This window comes from Thamnophis sirtalis, unplaced genomic scaffold (assembly GCF_051295495.1).
Source record: "Thamnophis sirtalis isolate CommonGarterSnake01/CBP01778 unplaced genomic scaffold, rThaSir2_p1.2 scaffold_13, whole genome shotgun sequence".
Taxonomy (NCBI): Eukaryota; Metazoa; Chordata; class Lepidosauria; order Squamata; family Natricidae; genus Thamnophis; species Thamnophis sirtalis.
This window is the reverse complement of record NW_028261393.1, coordinates 55644422-55667237: the sequence shown is the minus strand read 5'-3', so window position 1 is coordinate 55667237 and position 22816 is coordinate 55644422.

Below are 22816 nucleotides of genomic sequence, written 5' to 3'. Positions count from 1 at the left end.
GGTGAGAAAAATTAACCAGTGGAACCGCTTGCCTCAGGACTTCATCACGGGAGGATTTTAAGAAGAGGCTGGACACACCCATTGTTCTGAACGGTATAGAGACGTGATGGCAAAACTTATGGCATGCAGAGCCCTCTCTGTGGGTACGCATGCTATTGCTAGCTGCTCTTCTGGTTTCCGGAGCGCATGTGATGGACACTTAGTGGACGCTGGAGCACTGTAAAACGGCATGAAAAACTGCCAAAAAACCAGGCTGTTTTCTGGCCTTTTTTAGGCCATGTTTTGGACTGTTTTCAGACTGTTTTGAGCCATTTCAAAAACGGCTCGAAGTAGCCTGAAAACACCCCTGAAAACAGCCCGAAAAATGGCTTGAAAATGGTCCCAAAAGAGGCATGCGTGCCGGCCAGCTGGCCTTTGCGTTTCCGGCACTTTGTGGTTTTTATTTTTTTTTATTTTATCAATTTCATATATACATTCACAATTATATGATCTCATAACTGTTATTAATAATATGTATTTATAACAATTTTCCCTACAGTTGACAATGTACTTGAAGATTGCTTTCTTAACATCCCATAGATCCATCTTATCTTACAACGGTCCTACTTCTTCTTCCCTCCCTCTCTCTTTCCTTCCCTTGTTTCTTCTCTCCTACTCCCCTTCCTTCCCTCCCTCCTTCCCCTTCCCTCCTTCCTTCCTTCCCTCCTTTCTTTTCTCCTTCTCTCCTTCCTTCCCCCCTTCCTTCTCTCCTACATTCCCTCCTTCCTTCCCTCCTTTCTTCTCTCCTTCTCTCCTTCCTTCCCTCCTTGCTTCCCTCCCTCCTTCCTACCCCCCTTTCTTCTCTTTCTTCTCTCCTTCCTTCCTCCTCTCCTTTCCCTTCTCTCCTTCCCCTTCCTCCCCTTTACCCTTCCCCTCTTCTTCCCATTCCTCCCCTCTTGCCTACTCTTACATTCCCTCCCATTCTTCCTCTGCCTTTCCCTTTCTCCTATTCCTCTCCTTTCTCCTCTCCTTCCTATCTTTCCTTCTACTCCTCCCTCCATCCACTCTATCCGTGTATTGTGTTTACATATTCCTCTTCAGGGGATGACCTGGTTCTTTTTGCGTTTCCGGCACTTTGATGCACACATGCACACCCATGTGCGTGCATGCAAGCACACTCGATGCCGAAAAGGTTAGCCATCCCTGGCGTAGGGTACGGGTGTCCAAACTTGGGCAACTTTTAAGACTTGTGGACTTCAGAATTCTCCAGCTGGCATGATACTACAGAGTCCCCTGCTTGACCAATGGGGTTGGACTCTGAAGGCCTCCAAGGCCCCTTCTACCTTTGCTATTCTGTTCCAGCTAACTGGCGTAGGGTACGGGTGTCCAAACCTGGGCAACTTTAAGACTTGTGGACTTCAACTCCCAGAATTCCCCAGCTGGCATGATACTACAGAGTCCCCTGCTTGACCAATGGGGTTGGACTCCGAAGGCCTCCAAGGTCCCTTCTACCTTTGTTATTCTGTTCCAGAATGGAGAGCTGAACTGAAGAAGCTTCTTGGAGGAGAAGAGAAAGGTCTTCAAGGGGAAAAAAGGCCCAGTTGCCTTTGGGACAATCGTGACTCTGGATGGCTGAGAAACCTTCACAGGCCCTTGGATTGGTGAGCCCTTGTGCGCCTCACCAGCCAAGAGATAAGCTGCTCCATTTCCAACCACGATTCTCAACTGGCGAAAACGTGCAATGAACCGATAGAGGGAGGCCGCCGAACTCTTCATTTAAAAAAAAATGATAATAATTACGGGCTTGTGGGTTTACTCTCCTGAGCTCCATCCTGGTGGACATCCCCATTCGTTCGTCACTCTCCTGAATCCATCCACTTTGCCAACGCTGCACCCTTCCTCCCAACCATATCGTTTCCGCTCTTCTTTCTTTCCCCCCCCCCTTCTTTCTGCTGGAAAAATGCAGGTAACGTTTGTTTATAAGGAAGATCAGGTGGCTTGTAAGGTCGTCTCTAGAGCAGGGGTTTCATTTCATTCATTCATTTTCATTTGATTATATTTATATGCCGTTCTTTTCCCCCCCGAAGAGGACTCAGGACGGCTAACAAATCAAATCAGGGAAGGGGGGGGGGTGTACAGACAAAAAAATAAAAACGAAACATAACAATACATAATTTAAAAACACACAACAGTCATACCATTCGAGACGGGGGCAAGAGCTCTTTAGCCCCAGGCCTGTCGGAACAGCCAGGTTTTAAGGGCTTTGTGGAAGGCCTGGAGGGTGGTGAGGGTTCGAATCTCCACGGGGAGTTCGTTCCAGAGGGTCGGAGCAGCCACAGAGAAGGCTCTCCTCCGGGTAGTCGCCAGTCGGCACTGGCCGGCGGATGGAATTCGGAGGAAGCCTAATCTGTGGGATCTAATCGGTCTAGTGGAGGTGATTGGCAGCAGGCGGTCTCTCAAGTTCCCCAAACTTGGCAATTTTTAAGATTTGTGGATTTCAAGAAGCATAGCCGGCTGGAGAATTCTGGGAGTTGAAGTCCACAAGTCTTTAAAAAGTTGCCAAGTTGGAAGACCTCTGGCTTAGAAGTGTTGAGAAAAGAGATGTTTTTATTATAGATGAGAACTTTCAGGGAGCCTTATTTTTCTCCCCACCCCCCTTGCAGGTCAAAAGTTTAGCCATTTAAACCACAAACACATACACACACACACACACACTAGTTAGTTTATTGGTTTTGTATGCCGCCCACTCCCGAAGGACTCCGGGCGGCTTACAATAAAAAGGGAAGGGGGAATAAATAAGACAATACAACAATTTAAAATACAACAACATTCATAATTAAAGTGGGGCTGGATACTTCAACAGCCCCAGGCCTGCCGGAACAGCCAGGACTTAGTAGATTTACGGAAGGCCGGGAGGGTAGTAAGGGTCCGGATCTCCACGGGAAGCTCGTTCCAGAGGGCCGGGGCTGCAACAGAGAAGGCCCTTCCCCGGGGGGGGGGGGGTCGCCAACCGACATTGGCTGGCAGATGGAATCCGGAGAAGGCCTGTATCCACACCTGCCCATTCTTTAGCTGGCATTGGTCTTCAAGGACACACACATAAAAAAATCTGAACACAGATTAACAGAGTTGGAAGGGACCTTGTAGGTCATCTAGTCCAACCCCCTGCCCAAGCAATCCCTACGCTCTGTCTGTCCTTGTCCAGACCCACAAATAACTTTACTTTTAGCATTTTGGCTAAGTTGCATGCCTTGAATTGCAGGAAAAAATAAATCCCCACCACCACCAAATTTGCAAAGAGCTAGCTGGCGAGCCCTTCCTGACACAAGACAAAATAACACGCAACCTACAGAACAAAAGGCATGTGCAGATAATTACACCATTTCAAACAAACAAGCACCAAAGCCCATTCGCGTTGAAGAAGGGAAGGAGGGGAGGGAGAGAGAGACTGAAATTAGGTGACGCTGTACAGAAACATTCTTTGGTTTTAATTCATGTTAATCCCTCTGAGGCAAAAGTCTGAAATTCTTCCAGAGCAGGAGATAACAGCCCAAAAACAGCCAGCAGGAAGTTGTTCCTTTTACTCAGTTTCGTGTTTAGCTAAATAACATCTTCCTCTTTTTCTTTTCTCTTTTTTTTTCTCTTTTCCTCCCTCTGTTTTTTTTTTTTGACGGCAGAAAGAAAAACAAGTGGGCGGTGAGTCCTTCTTGAAAGAGGAAGTTAGAAGAGCTGGCTTTTACGGACAAAATAATAGCAGTTAGACATAGCAATAGCAGTTAGACTTATATACCGCTTCATAGGGCTTCCAGCCCTCTCTAAGCGGTTTACAGAGTCAGCATATTGCCCCCAACAACAATCCGGGTTCTCATTTTACCCACCTCGGAAGGATGGAAGGCTGAGTCAACCCTGAGCCGGTGAGATTTGAACCACCGAACTGCAGAGTCAGCTGAAGTAGCCTGCAGTGCTGCATTTAACCACTGTGCCACCTTGGCTCTACATAGCAATAGCAGTTAGACTTATATACCACTTCATAGGGCTTTCAGTCCTCTCTAAGCAGTTTAGAGAGTCAGCATATCGCCCCCAACAACAATCCGGGTCCTCATTTCACCCACCTCGGAAGGATGGAAGGCTGAGTCAACCCTGAGCTGGTGAGATTTGAACCACCGAACTGCAGAGTCAGCTGAAGTAGCCTGCAGTGCTGCATTTAACCACTGTGCCACCCCGGCTCTACATAGCAATAGCAGTTAGACTTATATACCGCTTCATAGGGCTTTCAGCCCTCTCTAAGCGGTTTACAGAGTCGGCATATCGCCCCCAACAACAATCCGGGTCCTCATTTCACCCACCTCGGAAGGGTGGAAGGCTGAGTCAACCTAAAAGCCCTCCTCGCCTTAAAGGCAAGAATCCCTGAGTTTGGGAAATCAAGAAATCAAGGGAAGGCTGGGAAATAAAATTTGTAGACGGTAGAAGTTCCTTGCTTTTGCGGATCAGGGGAAAACGTAGGTACACCTATCCTCCGCGAGCTGAAACTAGCCGCCCATCGGTCTGCGGACACGCTTCAAGGTGCTAGTCGTTACTTATAAAGCCCTGCATGGCATCGGACCTGGGTAGAGACCGCCTCCTGCCAATTACCTCCCCAAAGATCGATTCGATCACACAGAATAGGCCTTCTCCGGGTTCCATCTGCCAGCCAATGTCGGCTGGAGATCCCCCGGGGGAGAGCCTTCTCTGTTGCTGCTCCGGCCCTCTGGAACAGAGTTTAGAGGTGGCGCAGTGGTTAAATGCAGCACTGCAGGCTACTGCTAGATCAGCAGTTCAGCGGTTCAAATCTCACCGACTCAGGGTTGACTCAGCCTTCCATCCTTCCGAGGTGGGTAAAATGAGGACCCGGATTGTTGGGGGCAATATGCTGACTCTGTAAACCGCTTAGAGAGGCCTGAAAGGCCTATGAAGCGGTATATAAGTCTACTGCTATTGCTATTGCTATTGTATGCCGCCCTTTTCCCTAAGGGGACTCAGGGCGGCTCACAACTCAAAAAGGGAAGGGGGGGATACAAACAGTTTAACAAGAACACAAAACTATACATAGTTAAAAAGCACAACAATCATACCATTCGAAATAGGGGCAGCGAATCTTTAGCCCCAGGCCTGTCGGAACAGCCAGGTTTTAAGGGCTTTGCGGAAGGCCCGGAGGGTGGTGAGGGTTCGAATCTCCACGGGGAGTTCGTTCCAGAGGGTCGGAGCAGCCACAGAGAAGGCTCTCCTCCGGGTAGTCGCCAGTCGACATTGGCTCCCCGTGGAGATCCGGACCCTTACTACCCTCCCGGCCTTCGGTAAAGTTACTAAGTCCTGGCTGTTCCGACAGGCCGGGGGGGCTGTTGAAGTATCCAGCCCCGCTTCAATTGCGAATGTTGTGTATTTTTTTTTAATTGTTGTATCGTCCTATTTATCCCCTTTTCCCTGTTTTATTGTGAGCCGCCCGGAGTCCTTCGGGAGTGGGCGGCATACAAAATTAATAAAACAAAATAAGTTGGACAACCGGGCCATATCAAACCGTTTCCCTTACTCCTTCTGTTAGGTCCGTCTCCCAGCCCACAACTTATCCCGTGGAAGTTATTAAGGAAGGACGTTCTCTTCAAGCAGCTGCTCCCCAAAATTTCCAGCAAATTTCACCGCTCGCAAAGGAAATCTCGTAGCAACCGCTGGAGTCTCGGCAGTTTTTCAGGGTGCGCGTGGAGCAGTTCGTTGGTCTGGACGAGGACAGAAAGGGTGTAGGGTCTGCTTGGGGGGGCGGGTTGGACTAGATGACCTACAAGGTCCCTTCCAACTCTGCCAATCTGTATTCAGCTTTTGGCTTTAGGTGAGGGTGTCTCAACCTCCTCCACCACTTTAAGAGGTGTGGACTTCAATTCCCAGAATTCCCCTTCCCCTGGGTTGGCCAATCCTTGGCATAGGCGGAGCCAAGCGTGGCCTGAATCGGGGACACGAAGCTGAGCCAGGAGAAAAGCCAGTGTGGATTCCAAAGAGGAGCCAAATAATAAGAGAAAAGAGTTGTGTCCAATTGCCATTACAGGTAGTCCTCGACTTACGACCAGAACTGAGCCCGAAATCTCCATTGCTTAAGCGAGGCAGGGGAGTTTTGCCTCGCTTTACGACTTCCCTTGCCGTGGTTGTTAAGTGAATCGCTGCAGCTGTGGAATTAGTCGCGCGGCTGTTAAAAGTGAATCCGGATTCGCTACCAACTTCGCTCGTCGCAAAAGGGGGAAATCCCGTAACCCCGGGGACTCTGCGATCGTCATAAACGCCAGCCGAGTTGTTGTGCCGAGCGTCTGGATTTTGGTCACGTGGCCACGGGCCTGCTACGACGGTCGTAAAGTGTGAAAAACGGTCCCAAGTGACTTTTTTCAGTGGTCACTAAGACGAGGATTACCTTACACAAGGTTTTGCTGGCCGGCCATGTAATACAACGCCTTCCTTTTCAACAACTTTTGAACTCCTGGGGTAGGAGGACTCACTCTCCCCGCCACCTTCCACGCCTGGACCAAGAAGCCCGAACCCCATAATTAAAAGTTGCAGTGGGGAAACTCCAGACAAAAACCCTCCTCGCTCCGGGACTCGCTCCAGCCCAGTAGCAACACCCCGTCGACCGCAACATCACGACACCCGGATGGACCAACGTCCATCCATCATCTGGCGTGGATTCGCCTTTCCAAGGGTAACGTGTCGACTCAGCGATGGAGGCGGTGGATCTCACACGCTGGGGAGGGGGGGTGGAGGCAACCAGGCCTGGGAACCCTGCCTGGACCGGAAGGGAGGGGGCTTTAAAGGGGCAATCAAGGACAACCCCAACCTTTTGCCCCCCTCCCTCGTCGCCCTGTGGGGAGGACACCCCCCCCTCCCTCCACCTTCTGAATTGCTGGCTTTTCTTACAAAAGAGAAAGGACTGGACTTATCTTGAAAAGGTGTAAAAAAAACAAGCAATTTCTTTTTAAAAAATATCCCATTTTATGAGAGGAAAAGGGCCCGGATCCTGTAATAAATGAGTCCATTTGAGGGGACCTTGGTTGAAAAAATCTCAGGTGACGGATGTCCCCCCAAAGGGGACTTTTCAGGAGGCCAACTGGACTTTCTCTTCGCTTCTCATCCAAGAAAAAAACAAAAACTTTTTGGAACTTTTCAACTTGGTTGGGAAAAAGTTTTGCCCCAAACTGTGAGTGAGGCGACCAGTTCAAAGTCGCAACGGCACAGAGAGAAGTGTCATCCCACACTTACGACCGTTAAGAGCATCCCTGCGATCACGTCACTGAAAGCTGCACACTTGGCAACCGACTCATGATAGTTGCAGCTATAGAGTGAGTGAGTGAGTGAGAGAGAGAGAGAGAGAGAGAGAGAGAGAGAGAGAGAATCAACTTTGTGACCCACTGACCAGCAAAGTCCAGGAGGAAGCCCGATTTGCTTAGCAACTGGGTTCGCTAACTTAACAACCGCAGTGATTGTCTTTTAATAGGCAGGGCGAGAAATGTTCCACTTAGTGGCAGAAATTAGCGACGCAACGCCTCCCTTCTCAGCAGCCTACTCGTGGCTGTGCCCGCTTTACAAGTGGTTTTAAGTGAAGGACTAAAGTATATATAACGTGAGCATTTGGGGGAAGGGGCTTCAGGGGGTCTGTCCTTAATGCTCACAATGCAGATAACGGATTTCCAGCCCCTTCCTCTATGACAGTGTTTCTCAACCTTGGCCACTTGAAGACGTCTGGACTTCAACTCCCAGAATTCCCCAGCCAGCATTTGCTGGCTGGGGAATTCTGGGAGTTGAAGTCCAGACGTCTTCAAGTGGCCAAGGTTGAGAAACACTGCTCTATGAACAGGATTTGCTCCCAAATTAAAACCCTGTAGATCAGTGGTGGCTGATGGCCTTTTCTGGACCGAGGGTCCGAAGCATCCCTGAACCCCCCCAAAATGCAATGCACATAGGCCTCATGCCTTAAAAGCCCATCCTCCCCAGCCACCCTGCGCAGGATGGGAGTTGTTGCACATCTGGAGTAAACAGCTGCATCAGACCTTCTGCGGGGGATGCGCAAGACGGGACGGGAGGGGGAGACTGTGCTTGGGGGGGGGTGTCATCGAGGCAGCCCCAACGGGCTTTCAGGGCAGGTACGGACGCTGGTTTGACTTTTTTGACCGCCCTGGGGACGGAGGATCGAGGCGCGAGGTCCACTTTCGCGGATCGCGGCAACCGGCTCCCCAAAACTCGGATGGATCTGGAAATCTGGGCGGGGTCGATCCTGAAGCTCCGACGACCCCGGCTTCTTCTTGGGGGGGCTTTTGCCCATCCCTCCCTCCAGGGTTCCCGGACCGACGCCTTCGGAGGGAAAGCGCCGCGCTCAGCCCGTCCGTCCCGGCCGGGGGGAAAGCGCCGCCGCTGCCTTTGCGCCAGATCCCGTCCGGGAGAGCAGCCTTGCCCCGCGCAGCGGAGGAGCGAGCGCGCGCGCCGGCCCAACCTTCCCCCTCCTCCTCCTCCTCCTGCCCGCCCCCCCCCCCCGCGAGAGACCCGCCCGCCCCCGCCCCCAGGCCTGGGCGGTGCCTCCCCGCCACCCCCCCTCCCCTCCCCTCCCAGCCCCCCCTCCCCCGAGGTCCCAGCAGCCTTTGCAGGCGCTACAATGAAATTTGCAAAGTTTTTTCGATTTCGGCGCCATTTTCGAGTGGACTCGGAGGTGAGGAGGGAGGGCGGGGAAAAGAAGGGGCGCCCCGGGCCGGGGGTCCCCCCGGGGGGAGCCCCAAAAATCCCCAAAAAATCCCTAAAAATCCCCCCGGCCCTAGGAGAGCCCGGGAGCGGCGCGGGAAGGGCGGGGAAGGCGCGGGAGCGGCGCTTGGGCGGGGGAGGAGGGCGGGGGAGGGGAGGGGGGAGGAGGAGGAGGAGACGCGAGGGAGGGGGGAGGGGGCGCCCCCCCGACACCGGCCGGGCCCCCCTTGCTCTCCCCCCACACCGGGGAGGGGGCGAAAGAGAGGGGAGAGGGGGGGTCACTTGGAGACCTCCCCCCCCTCCGCAGTCCGTCAAAGTGGGCAAACTTTTCTGGCGGGGGGGCAGTCTGAGGTAGGGGGGGGTCAGTTGCCTCAAGGCAGAGGCCTCGGCAGGAGGAGGAAAAGCCCCCCCCCCACGGTGCCACGGGTGGGGTGGGGGGGCGGCGCTGCCCTGCGGACGGGACCCGCCCCCCCCTCACCTTTCCCCCCCCCCTCAGGAAAGGCCGCCACCCGCGCCCCCGCCGCCGCCGCCCCGCCGCCGTTTCCTCCGCCTGATACTTTTTAGCTAAATATGGATACAGCGCGGAAGAAGAAGAAGAAGAAGAAGCGGCCGGGGAAGAGTCGCGCCCGCCCGCCCGCCCGGCGGAGCCCATCCGCGTCGGGGGGCTCCGGGTGGGGAGGGGTGGCTGGGCCCGTCCCGGCCGGGGTCCCTCCTGGCAGCCCCTTCCCAGCCCTCGGGTGGGGGTGAGGGGCTCCCGGGGTCCTGCCTGGAAAAAGACGCGCGTGGCGGAGGGGAGGGAGGGAGGGGAAGCCTGCGGGGATCGAGGGGTGGGGAGGGGGCTTCGCCACTTGCAACTGCAGCCCCCACCCCGGGGGAAACAGAGGGAGGGGAGGGGAGGAGGGAGAGCCAGGGGAGGGGAAAGTGACAGGGGGCAAACCCGGGGGGCTTCGAGTCCTTTCGTCCCCCCCCCCCGCTTCTTTCTGTCTTGCCTTTCCTTCGCCCTCGCCCGCCGCCGAGGAAGGTGGCAACCCCGGCGGGACGTGGAGCCGGCGGAGCGAGAGTTAAGAGTGATGCACGGCTGAATATATATATATATATATATATATATATATATATATATATATATATTAAATATATATATATATTTCCTTCCCTCCGAGGGAAATCGGTTGCAGCCAAAAAAAAAAAAGACTTTTCTCTCCCACCCCCCCAGTGCAAAAAAAGAAAAGAAAAGTTTCTACCGAAGCAAAAGTGCTTTCAAAAAAATAAGGGGGGGGGCAAAAGACGTTTTCATTGGCCTGGAGTCACGTTTAAGAGAGGAATGGCCAAGGAGAAGGAGATGGTTTCATTTCACTTTTTCAAGTCTTTAAAATGTTTTTTTTTCCCCCTTTTTAAAAGTTTTTGAAATGTAAAATGCGATGGTGGGGTGTTTTTTTGTTTTTGTTTTTTTGCCTGTTCTTGTCCGGGGAGATAAAAGTGATTGGAATAAGTGGGTTGAATTCAAAGTGGCCCCGTTTCCCGATGGAAAAGCGGAAATTTTGTTTTGGATTTTACAAAAGTTTTGAAAAGGTGCAGACCGCTCGCAATAAATTCTTTTTTTTTTTTATACAAAAGTGCATTAGTCTTTTAAAAAAAACACAGCGTATGTCTGTAATTAATTAATTTTTAAACTGTAAGCCACTTTTTTCCCCCAAAAATAAACAATTTTAGAAGTTATTTTGCCCAGTATTATACTTTTTGTCATTACATGTTTTATTTTACAACCATTGATTGAAATGTAATTTAAGAAACTGATTAAAATAATGGTACAATGGTACCATGAGCTAATAAAAACAAGATAGACTTTTTAAATTACAGAATCAATTAAAAATATTTGTTTATTCCTTATGAAGCCAAATTTAGATATTTTTTTTAATTGTTCCTTACATTTAAAAAAAATTTTTTTTAACAAAAAGTTGCAGCTATATATTTTTAGGCATTAATTATTTATTTATTGAACAATCTTTTTTTTTTTAAAGTAGTGTGTGTGGGAAATTTGCAAGATCCCAGATTTAATCTAAAAATGTCCACATTTTCTAAAAGTTTGGACTTTTTAATATACATAAAATCGATACAGCTCTCTTGCGTTTCGCTACACCATTTTTTTTGCTGGTATTTTTGTACAGGAAGTGTAAAAAATAAAAGGACAGAGGAACTTCAAACATAATAAGCTGAGTGCACGAATGTAATATGGCTGGGGATAAAACTTAACGTTGTCCCCCTTTTAATCATATGCCTGGAGCAGCTAGAAGAATTTTGAGGAGTTGAGAGGAATATTTTTTTCTCTCCCTTTAAAAAAATGCAGACCAAAAGTGTGCAAAAAGGGGGGTGGGAATACCCCCCTCTTGTGTAGCTGTGGCAGGAAAGACCCTCAAAAGATTAGCATTTGTAATTGTCTAATTTTGCAGGAGTTGCCAGGTGCCCTTTTTGAAATCCTAAATCATAACGTTTCAGCTGGAAAAATGTGCAACGGGAGTGACAGATCTTTAAACAGATAATCTGTTGCAGATCCTTTTAAATGGGTGCTGATTCTGGTCAAGTTTTCTACTTCCCTGCCGTCCTTGGTTTGAACAAATGGTGTTTTTTAAGAGTTTGGGTTTTTTTAAAAGTCTGCAGTGCAGCTTTCGCATCTAGAGGAGGCGACACTGGTCGGAGCGGAAAAGCTCCAGGGAGTTTAAAATACTGTTCTTCGTCAGCACTTTTGAGGGAAAACTTTTACTGGCATTCTAATATACAGTATATGGAGCCTTCCCTTCCCTTGTGCTCCGTTTAAAAAGAAGTAATAAAAACTTCCCCGGCATGAAGTGAAGGGAGACTGCAAATTCTTCCTCCTTGCAAAACTTTAAGAGCTGTGCAACGGTTTATTTAGGCTAAGAGGAGAGTTTGGTAACCATCTTAATCAATAGGTTAATCCTGGTTTGTTTCTAAATGATCTTTTGTGAGAGGATAAAATGGGGAGGGGGGAAGGGGTGCGTACGTGCTTTAGACCCAGTGGTTGGTGATGAATTAAAAAAAAAAAGAGGGTGGCATTTTGGAGAATAATCTGTATTTTTGGAAATTATTTACCATTTGTGGAAGTTTAGTTTCAGTGTCCAAACTGATGCTAGTTGAAAACGTATTGTGATACTGTTCGTTTATGTTTTATTTTTAAAGGTGCTATTTTGCCTTAAGCAATGTTGAAACAATATAGCGAGGAGATTGTTTTAAAATTTCACTGGGGTGAGTAAATTTTTCTATTTCTTGTAGGTCAGGCAGAGACCCTTCCCCCCCCTCCCAAAAGAGAGTGACTTGGGTAAGTCCACTCAAAATTAATAATATTTTTATTTTATTTCACTCCCCCACTTTTCACATAGGATTGTTTCAGGCTAGGCTTTTAATGAAGATGTAAAAATGTCCATTCTTTCTACAGGAGAGAAATAGGAAAGATGAAATGTTCCACGAATATATATATATATATTTAAAAAATCATGCTCAAATAGACAATTAGATCACAATTCAGTTCCAGAAGCAATTGTGACCATACACAATTCAGTAGGTTTTCTCTTGGGAAACAATTTTGCTTCGTTTCTATCACCCCCAACACACCTGATGTGTTTTTAGTTTTGTGGAGGCCACTGCAGTTTGAAAATAATGTTTGTGGTTTTAGCACACAGTGTAGACTTGTGGTTAATTCTTTAAGCTATTTAAATAGACCAGGCTTCACGTGTGTGTGAATCCAGTCTTCTCTGTTTTCTATGTGTAGGTGTGTCCATTGTGTCTCTTAAATATGGATGGACTTCCACAGATTAGAAACACAACTGTTGTGAATCTCCCCTCAAAGGTCACTTCATCCAGTAAGAATCTTTTTATAACCTTCATCCATACCTAAAAGTGTGTTGAAATGAGATGCAGGCTGTGTTGGTTTCTCTTTATTTACTATCGTATTTTGCTCCCTCTTTGCTTATTGCAAATAAACTCACAGACAAGCCACGGAGTTCTCAAAACTCAAGTTTCGCTCTGCTACAAAGGGAGTTATTAAAATGTTGGTTGGGTGAGGGCGTGTGAGTAGGATGTGATAACTTTGAAAGCCCTTTTGTGACTCGCGAAACGGGGCTGACGACAAATTTCGTTCTAGAAGGTAATAGTAGACTCTTTTGCTACACCAATGTCTCTCAAGTGTTGTTGGCTTTAAGGTGGGTGGACTTCCAGAATTCTGGGAGTTCATATATCCACCCGCCTTAAAACCACCAATCTTGAGAAAAAAACGTTGTGCTACAAAGTTGGGAATTTGTCCCCTTTGCTTGCTTGGCTGAAGATCCAAGGGTTTCATAACGGTGAAGAAGATGATCTGGATTTTAACCCTGTTCTGTTTTCCATTTTCTTCGACTCTTGAGTTGACTTCTTTTTTTGGGGGGGTTTCCTTTTTTAATTTCAGGCGTAGGTTCTGTGCATTAGCTGAAGCTCCGTGATGGAGGAGGAAGACACCGGGCAGACAATTTTGGGTATGTTTTGTTTCCCTTTGCTAGATTAACGGAGGGGGAAGGGAGGAAGGCCAACATTGTCCGGTTTATTACTTTGTCCGGTTTATTACTTTGTCCGTGGAGGTAAAAGAATGTGTCAGCCTACAATTTAATGATTGCAGCTTCAGTCCAAGTCGAGTCTACAAGCTGTTAGCAATGTCCTCCAGCCAGAACATTGTGCCTCCTTGCTCAAAAGAAGTCTTCTCTAGCTCTGAATGTAGTCGCCAAAATTTAGTAGCCAAAATAAAGCTGAGAAAGAGACACAAGGCTCTCTTTTCTTAGCAATCCACAACTGGTTACACGCTTCAAAATTCCAAATAATAGATTCTCATGTCTTCCATGGACTCTCATGGAGCTGTAGGAGAGAGTCCATTCTCTGGCTGGGATTTGGCTCCCAGTGGATCCTTGTTTCTGAGTGGAAGAATAAAATAAACCCCGAAGACCATCAAAGTGATCAGATTCCATCTTTCTGTGGGAACGGGGGTTTCCCCCGCCCCCTGCAACCAGTATTTGGGGGGGGGGAGGAGGGTTTTCCCCACCTAAGAGTCAGTGCTCGCAACTTCCTCTCGTAGCTCAAAAGGTTTGTGAGCTTTTGCATTCATGCCTTTTTTTTAAAATCTAAAATGCGCATTAAAACCGTTTGTAAGAGCTTTGCTTGTGGGGTTTGATGTTTTAGCTCCTGTTGCAACTGAAGGCAAATCTCTACCAGCACTTCTCTTTGCATTGTTTTTATTCCTCGCAGGTAAGTTGACACAGGTGAGTAAAACGAACAGATATTTGAAAGAGTCGCATAAGTTGGTTCAGAGCAATCCCCTCCCATTAGCGGCTTGTGGCTGAATTGGCTGGGAGATTTTTAAGTTTCCCCCACTCGTCTTCTCTCTGCATTTCAGGCTTTTAGCAGAAGCAACAGGCACCTCTAGAAAATAACTTTTCGGTTGCTTCTATTAGTTGCTGTGAACAGGAACTGCTACAGGAACATGGGGGTTGTGGTACCCATCTGGGCCATAGTCTGAACACGCCATCTGATCTCCTTCAGCTTTCGTGGCTTCTTAAGTCCTGCTAAGCTGTGGCAGCATTTCTCTGCTAAATTTCCACCCAGGAGAAAAAGCCTATAACTTGCATATATAGTCCATTCAAACGTTCCTTGAAGCATACCTGTTCGTAAAGCAGTGGCTGTAAAGATGCCTCAAAGACGCCATTTAGATAAACGAATTAATTCATTAGAGCCGAGAATATTTACAGTTTGTTTCACAGGCTACAAACCTGGTCGCTGGTTGTGATACCATTGGCATTTTATATAATTCTTTCCATTTCTGAGGATTTGGTGTGTGTGTGTTTTTTTCTTCTTTAAACCAAAATAGAACCCTGAACTCTTTAAATGAGTTTAGTTCTCTTCTTAAGACAGTCATGTGTTTTAAAAGCCTCCCCTGTAGAACATGTTTCGTGGAATTACTGAACAGGGAGGGATATCTAAGTTTATAATGCATTTATATGAGGTGTGGACAAGTTGGGTGATTTAAAACGAATAAAGGAAATTGTGAGCGTTTTAATCCAACTCAAAGTACTTGGAAGGCTTTAGATCAGGCATGGCTGCAAAACTTGCTGTATATCTTAAGGCATAGATGAACTAGGAATTATTAAGTAAATTAAATAATTGGAGGGATCAGCTATATAAAGTCCTGCAGTTAACAATGTGCACAGGACTTATTTAAAGAAAGAAAAAACTGCTAACTATGCTTATAACATATAAGTGTTGGTCCACAAGAAATAAAATACAGAATCCATAGTTGCCTAACTTTTTATCACAACATACCAATAAATGCTTTTGTGACTGACAGCTGTCACTGTAGCGCGTACCAAATAAATACGAAAGGTTGATGGGAACCAGTTTCTCAAATTGCTTAATTATCCAACTGAGATTATACCTGTACATTTATACGCTGGAGTAAATTCATTGTTCGAAATGCACCACTGGCTACCGCTGGGACAGGCGCATTTTAGAGGGGAATGTAGGAATTCTGGCCTGGAGAAGACCAATTAATTTGGGAGGCAGGCATGGAAAGTCCTTAGCTTACGTAAAACCATGCAGGCTTTTTTCTTTCCCCATCTGATACAACCAACGGAATCAATAGTTTTGAGTCCTCCCTGAGTTGTTCAGAAGCCGAGAATTCGTTCTCCAAACGCTTTTATGAGGTGCTGATTGACATTCTGTGGTTGCTACTTGTTCCGTTTCTCCCTGTATATTTGGAAGTGGGGAGAGGGTGGGGGGGAAAAGGCACCTGCTGACATCCTGCTTCTTGGATTGCTTTGCAACTCGGCTTCCTTTGGGACCCTCACTCAAATAGCAATAGCAGTTAGACTTATATACCGCTTCATAGGGCTTTCAGCCCTCTCTAAGCGGTTTACAGAGTCAGCATATCGCCCCCACAGTCTGGGTCCTCATTTCACCCACCTCGGAAGGATGGAAGGCTGAGTTAACCTTGAGCCGGTGAGATTAGAACCGCCGAACTGCAGATAACAGTCAGCTGAAGTAGGCCTGCAGTACTGCACCCCTAACCACTGCGCCACCACCTCAGCCAACCTTGAGATGATGTAGCAGCACGACATGGTTTGTAGAGAAAAGAAGATACAGACCGTTCTGGGCTGCCCCATGGCCTCAAGGATTCAGTCGAAAGAGAAGCCGTCATCAGCCAAAGGGAAGCCAAGACCGTCCCAAACGTAGCTTACCTGGCCAGGTATGTTTCAGTACGAATACTTCTGAGTGGGTTCTTGAAGCATCCGCCTTATAACTTTCCTTTTCCTTTCCCACTTTAAAAAATGAAAGAAATATGGGAGATGATTTCATTCCAAACCGCGAGAGTCTGGTGCCTCCGCCAGAATCCACAATATTGGGAATGAGAAAGAAATTGCAAAGACAAAATCGAGGGGTGGTCCAAAACCTTGGAAACTTTTAAGACCAGCTGGCTGGGGAATAATTCTGGGAGTTGTCATCCACAGGTAGTCTTAAAAATTGCCAAGGTTGGATACCTCTGCTCTGAGGGCATTTAAAAGTGGCTAGCATCCTTCCTCAGCAATTTTATTCCCAGCAGAACTAAGCTCTGAACAGAATAGAATAAACAAAGAGTTGGAAGGGACCTCGGAGGTCTTCTAGTCCAACCCCCTGCTTAGGCAGGAAACCCCACACCACTTCAGACAAATGATTGTCCAGCCTCTTCTTGAAAACCTCCAGGATTGGAGCATTTACAACTTCGGGAGGCAACTTCGTTCCACTAATTAATTGTTATCTCATTGTCAGGAAATTCCTCCTTAGTTCTAAGTTGCTTCTCTCCTTGATTAGTTTCCACCCATTGCTTCTTGTCCTGCTTTCTGGTGCTTTGGAGAATAGCTCGACTCCCTCTTTATGGCAAGCCCTGGATTGCAGGCTGCTAGGCAGAACAATACGTTTCCTTTTGAAAGCACAGCTTCAAATTCACGAGAGCTACACCCCCCCTCCACCCAAGTCAAAAGAGACAAGATTTCAGTCTGAATTGTTGTTGTTGTTGTTGTTGATTAGTTTTATATGCTGCCCACTCCCAAAGGACTCCGGGCGGCTCACAATAAACAGGGAAAGGGAAATAAATAAGAACAATACAAAGGATTGTCTTCCAAAATCCCCTATGATCAGTTTTTTTATTTATTTCACCGGCATCTTGCAGGGCAACAGAGCAGCCCGCTCTTTTGTTACTCCCGTGTGTGTGTGTGTGTGTGTGTGTGTGTGCAGAAAACAGAAAGATCTGCCTGCTATGCTTTAGCAGCACGTAAATACTGGAGTTTAAGATGGGTCTCCAGTATTGCTTTGCTGCTGCAGTGAAGCTGGCACCTGCTGCGGGAAACTGGGCCTGAAGGGATGCAAAGGGCTTTTGTTCGTTGTCCGCTGAGCGAGAGTTTTAGGGAGTTGTGATTCTCCCCAAATAATAGCAATAGCAGTTAGACTTATATACCGCTTCGTAGGGCTTTCAGCCCTCTCTAAGCGGTTTACAGAGTCAGCATATCGCCCCCCACAGTCTGGGTCCTCATTTCACCCACCTCGGAAGGATGGAAAGCTGAGTCAACCCTGAGCCGGTGAGATTTGAACCGCCGAACTAGCAGTCAGCTGAAGTAGCCTGCAGTGCTGCATTTAACCACTGCGCCACCTCTGATCAAATAAACCAACATCCCTCTTGCCATATTTGAGAATAAAACATTCTCCCTCCAGCAGGGTGAAACCAGGGCAGCATAGCCTGAGCTAAAGTCTTCTGCTGATAAACAGGATTTTGTTTTTTTTGGGTCTTGCTTTTTACTCAAAAATCTAACACTCCTGTTTAGAGAATTTAGGGAGACAAATGAGAATGTATTTGTAGCTCAGGGTTGAACTGTAGGGTCCTTGGTGCTCTCTGAGCTCGGTTGTTTGCTTGCAGATGTTTAATTACCTAACTAGGTAACACCTTCAGTGCTAGAAGGGAGTGGGATCGGCTGTCTTTTATTCTACCAATATAACCCCACTTCCTTGTAGCAGCAATCTTCTTCCCTAATTGTGTAATAAAATGTTTGCAAGGGGGAAAAAAAACTAAACTCTGAGAACTCCCAAGGACTCCACAAATAAGCAAAATTTAAAACTTCTGAGTGCGGAAAGAGAGTCTATGAATATAGCAGTATATAGCAATAGCAGTTAGACTTATACACCACTTCATAGGGATTTCAGCCCTCTCTAAGCGGTTTACAGAGTCAGCATATTGCCCCCCACAGTCTGGGTCCTCATTTCACCCACCTCGGAAGGATGGAAGGCTGAGTCAACCCTGAGCCGGTGAGATTTGAACCGCTGAACTGCAGATAAGAGTCAGCTGAAGTGGCCTGCAGTACTGCACCCTAACCACTGCGCCACCTCGGCTCTTTGTGTATTGTAGTAGTCTATGAATATTGTATTGTCCAACTACTACTAAATGTTGTGGCCTCTTGTAATCAGCAAGGGTGGGAATCTGTCCCTGAATCCTCTGCGGAAGAAGTCAATTTCGATGTTTCTTGTAGGTTATCAGGAAAACGATAGAAGCATCAACTCTGTAATTTAGTTGACTGGATTCCTGTATCGTATGAAGTGACGGCTTATTTAATTAACAACTTTTTTTTTTGATAAAGCATAATTGGGTGGGTTTATATACTAACTGATGGCGTATAAATGATATACTGGCTTTGATGTGATGACTTTTGAGTTAATTCCTCCAGAGTTTAGGGAGAAAAAAATGATAAGATTTTCTAGTAAAAGTTATTTTGGATGGTCTTGGTGCAAAACCAGTTTATAAAACGAATATTTGTATTAAATATCTGGTGTGAATCAACCCTTGTGTGATTGTCCCCTATCGGAGGCGAGATCGTTGGATGCTGCTGTCTTTGATTGCCAGCTGAATTTGTCTTTAAAACTAAAAGAGAAAAACCAATAAGCCACCGTTTGCCTAGGTTTGCAAGACAAGCTGAACCAAGATTGATTTATTCGGTGCAACATTTTAAGAGGCAAAGCCTCATTTTTTTTTTGCTTATCCTGGTGTGTGAATTTAGCTTCTTCCTCAGAATTTCCTCTAAAAAAAGACCGAAGGGGGAGAGAAATTAGACTACGATTTGAAGAAGGTAGAAAAACCAATCGGAAATCCCGTGGTATCTTTTCAGACTGAGAAAAAACGAGTTTTTAATAAAACGGGGTATGTCTGAAAACGGCCCCCGGATTCCTCCTATCCTTAAACGGCGTCTCGTACAGTCGGGAGATCCGAGATGAAAACGCTGCCTGTTTTCTGGGGAATCCTTCGGGGGTCGGGAGGACCTGCAGTGGCTTTCCCCCACCCAGAGTTTCCCCCACGGCTAGGAAGCGGGCTCGGAGCCCCCCCGATGGCTTCGGAAGCGCAAAGCGCTTTTCCCCGGGAGAGAATTGTTGAAGGACGGGCGCCCGGGGCCGCGCCCGAAACAAAAGCGAGCGGAGCGACGGGGAGATCAAGACAGCCGAGAGCGCATCTTCTGGAGAGAAATCGGGGAGGGGGCTAAGGAGCGGCCCGACCGTCCCGAAGGCTTGCCGGCCGGCCCCAGCCCTCCCGTCGGGGCTCCGGCGGCTGACGGAGCTGGCTAGGTCGGTTTGCAAAGCGGGCCGGGAGAGGGAAGCGGACCTCTGGTTACCCCCCTAGGGAAGTGGGGGGGGGGGGGCTGCCGGCCCTGTCTCGCTTGCTGGGCTCCAGTGGAGCCCGGACGGATCTTTCGCTTCAACGTGGCCGGGCCCCTTCGGGTGGTGGCGGCGAAGCTTCGCTTTCGTCCGCTCTCCCCAGCCGCCTCCAAGCCCTTCGCTGGCCCTGAAATCACGGGGCTGAAGGAAGCTGCAGAGGGTCTCCTGCCCGAGCAGGGGGTGGGTGGACTAGAAGACCTCCAAGGTCCCTTCCACCTAGAGGGATTCAGTCTAGATCAGTGTTTCTCAACCTTGGCCACTTGAAGATGTCTGGACTTCAACTCCCAGAATTCCCCAGCCAGCGAATGCTGGCTGGGGAATTCTGGGAGTTGAAGTCCGGACATCTTCAAGTGGCCAAGGTTGAGAAACTGGTCTAGATCTCTCCCACCGACAGAGGCGAAGGTCCAAGAGACTTCAAACTGGCTAGGATTTTGCCCGACGTGAAAGCCAGGAAGCCGGGCGGGATGAAGGGTGTTTGAGGCGCCCTCGCGGGCTCTCCAGCCATTTCGGGGCCCCTCCAATAAAAGGAATACGAAGTCGCCCCTCGACTTTCCAAGGCTTGCCGTGGGGGGCTGGGGGCGCTTTCCTGGTGATACCAGGTGGCTGGGCGCTCAGCTGCGGCTTCCCCCGCGGAAGAGAGGCGTCGGTCTATCGGCCGCTTCTGCCGGGGTTCCTGGGAAGCGCCTTTCCCGACGTGGCGCGTCTTTTCGTTCGCCCCCGCCAGTCGCTCCGTCCCAGGGAGAGAGACAGGAGGCGCGCGGCGTCGAGGCGGCCCCACCCTGCCCTCCGCCAGGCTGGGCATCCCGCTCTCGCTCGCAACCCTCCGTGCGCCCGCCGGGGATCAGCAGGACTGAGGGAGCCAGCACCCGGGACGAGGCTTCCCCCCGCTCCCCGATGGCGCGGATCGCCTGCCCGCCGCTGAGTTTGCGAAAGAAGCCGCGGTTTCGCCGGCCTTGTGCTTGCCTGCCTGCCTGCCGGCGGGGGAGCCCCAAAAGAACCCTCGCCGGAGCGGCAGCGAGTCTCGCCTTCCCACGCCGCTTCAAATGGGGGTGGGGGGGGGCTTGGGCGTGCCCCTCCAGGCCTACCTCGCAGGGGGCTCGCTTAGGCGGTGGTGGGAAGGGGCGCCACTCGTCCTTCCTGGCGGAAAACCCAGGTAGAACCGCAGTGACAATTGAGGAGGAGGCTGGATTCTCTCTCCGACCCCCTAAAAAAACAACAGGCAGGGCTCGCCAAGCTTCCACCCACCCACCCACCCTAAGTCTGGAGGGCGACGCCGTTTGCCCCGCGTGCTTGGGAATCCCCGGTTCCTCTCCCCCGTCTCTTCCCTTTGAGGCGTCCGGAGAGAGGGAGGAAGAGGGACGGGGAGCGCTCTTTCGCTCGCTAGCGGAAGCCGGGCAGGAGCCCCATCGCTGGCAATTTTCTTCCTGGTTTCCTTATGCCGGGCTGAGATCTGGGGAAACTTGCGGGAAACCCAGAGAAGGGGCCCTTGATTCTGGATAACTGCCGGTGTAAACGGATTGCCATTTTCCCGTTCTGCCTTTAACTCAAACCAAAAGACTTCACCTGCCAAGGTGAGTTAGGTCCCTGACTGGCCAAAGGCAGAGATCCGAAGGTCCAAAGGTGCTTTTTCATTGGGGGCGACTGAACTTCGTTTTCTTCCTTCTTGAAGACATGTCACTTCTAATCCAAGAAGCTTCTTCCCCTCTGACAGGAAGGTGGGGAATGGAACTATACTAACTTGTCAAAACTGAAGAAGCTTCTTGGAGGAGAAGCGAAACGTCTTCGAAAGATAAACCAAAGTCCAGTTGTCTTTTAAGAAGATGTTGGATGGCCATTTGTCTGAATTTGATTGATTAATTGATTTGATTTGATTTTATTATATTTATATGCCACCCTTTCCCCCCCCCCCCAAGGGGACTCAGGGCGGCTCACAATTCAAAGCAGGGGAGGGGGGTACAGACAAAAAATAAAAAGAAACATAACAATGCATAATTTAAAAACACAACAGTCATACATTCGAGACGGGGGGGGGGGGGCAACAGCTCTTTAGCCCCAGGCCTGTTGGAACAGCCAGGTTTTAAGGGCTTTGCGGAAGGCCTGGAGGGTGGTGAGGGTTCAAATCTCCATGGGGAGTTCGTTCCAGAGGGTCGGAGCAGCCACAGAGAAGGCTCTCCTCCGGGTAGTTGCCAGCCGGCATTGGCCGGCGGATGGAATTCGGAGGAGGCCTAGTCTGTGGGATCTAATTGGTCTAGTGGAGGTAATTGGCAGCAGGCGGTCTCTCAAGTACCCAGGTCCAATACCATGAAGGGCTTTATAAGTGACTAGTGAAACGGTGTAGGGTTTCCTGCCTAGGCAGGGGGTTGGACTAGAAGACCTCCAAGGTCCCTCTCAACTCTACTAATGTATTGCCTCCTGAAAATGCACCTTTGGAAACAACCACGAGTTGGGATGATGGAGGATCCAGATGGTTCTGCAGGATCCATCATCCCCTGCAGCGAAGTAGAATTTCACCATCAGCGTTTTGAGAAAGGGGCAGATTCCGCCCCTATTTTCTGTCTAATCCTACCAACAGCGGCATGAAAAAGTGGTTAGGAATACAAAACCGGCACTGACAAATAGATGCCATCACGAATTGTAAAACGTGGAATCACCAATAGCAATTGCAGTTAGACTTATATACCGCTTCATAGGGCTTTCAGCCCTCTCTAAGCGGTTTACAGAGACAGCATATCTCCCCCAACAACAATCGGGGTCCTCATTTCACCCACCTCGGAAGGATGGAAGGCTGAGTCAACCTTGAGCCGGTGAGATTAGAACCGCCGAACTGCAGTCAGCTGAAGTAGCCTGCAGTGCTGCATTTAACCCCTGCGCCACCTCGGCTCTAATATGAAGGAGGTCCACTTTTTCCCACCTGTAATTGCAAAGGCAGGATTCGGCCACGGAGCAAGTAGCTAAGTTTCTTTTCTTTTTACTCGGCATGAAGCACGAACCTATTTGTTCTCATTTGTTATGTTGTACAAAACGCTTGAGATTCATTTCAATCAATAAAGTCTCTTTTAAACAAAACAAACCTGGAGATTTCTTTTAAGCATGGTTTGAGAAGTAAATCGTGGCCTGCCCCATAGGTGCCACTAAGCCAGTGTTTCTCAACCTTGGCATCTTGAAGATGTCTGGACTTCAACTCCCAGAATTCCCCAGCCAGCATTCGCTGGCTGGGGAATTCTGGGAGTTGAAGTCCAGACATCTTCAAGTTGCCAAGGTTGAGAAACACTGCACTAAGCCATGTGTTGACATCAGTCCCCAAAGCAACAGCACTGATTTAACACAACTGCGAGCATCC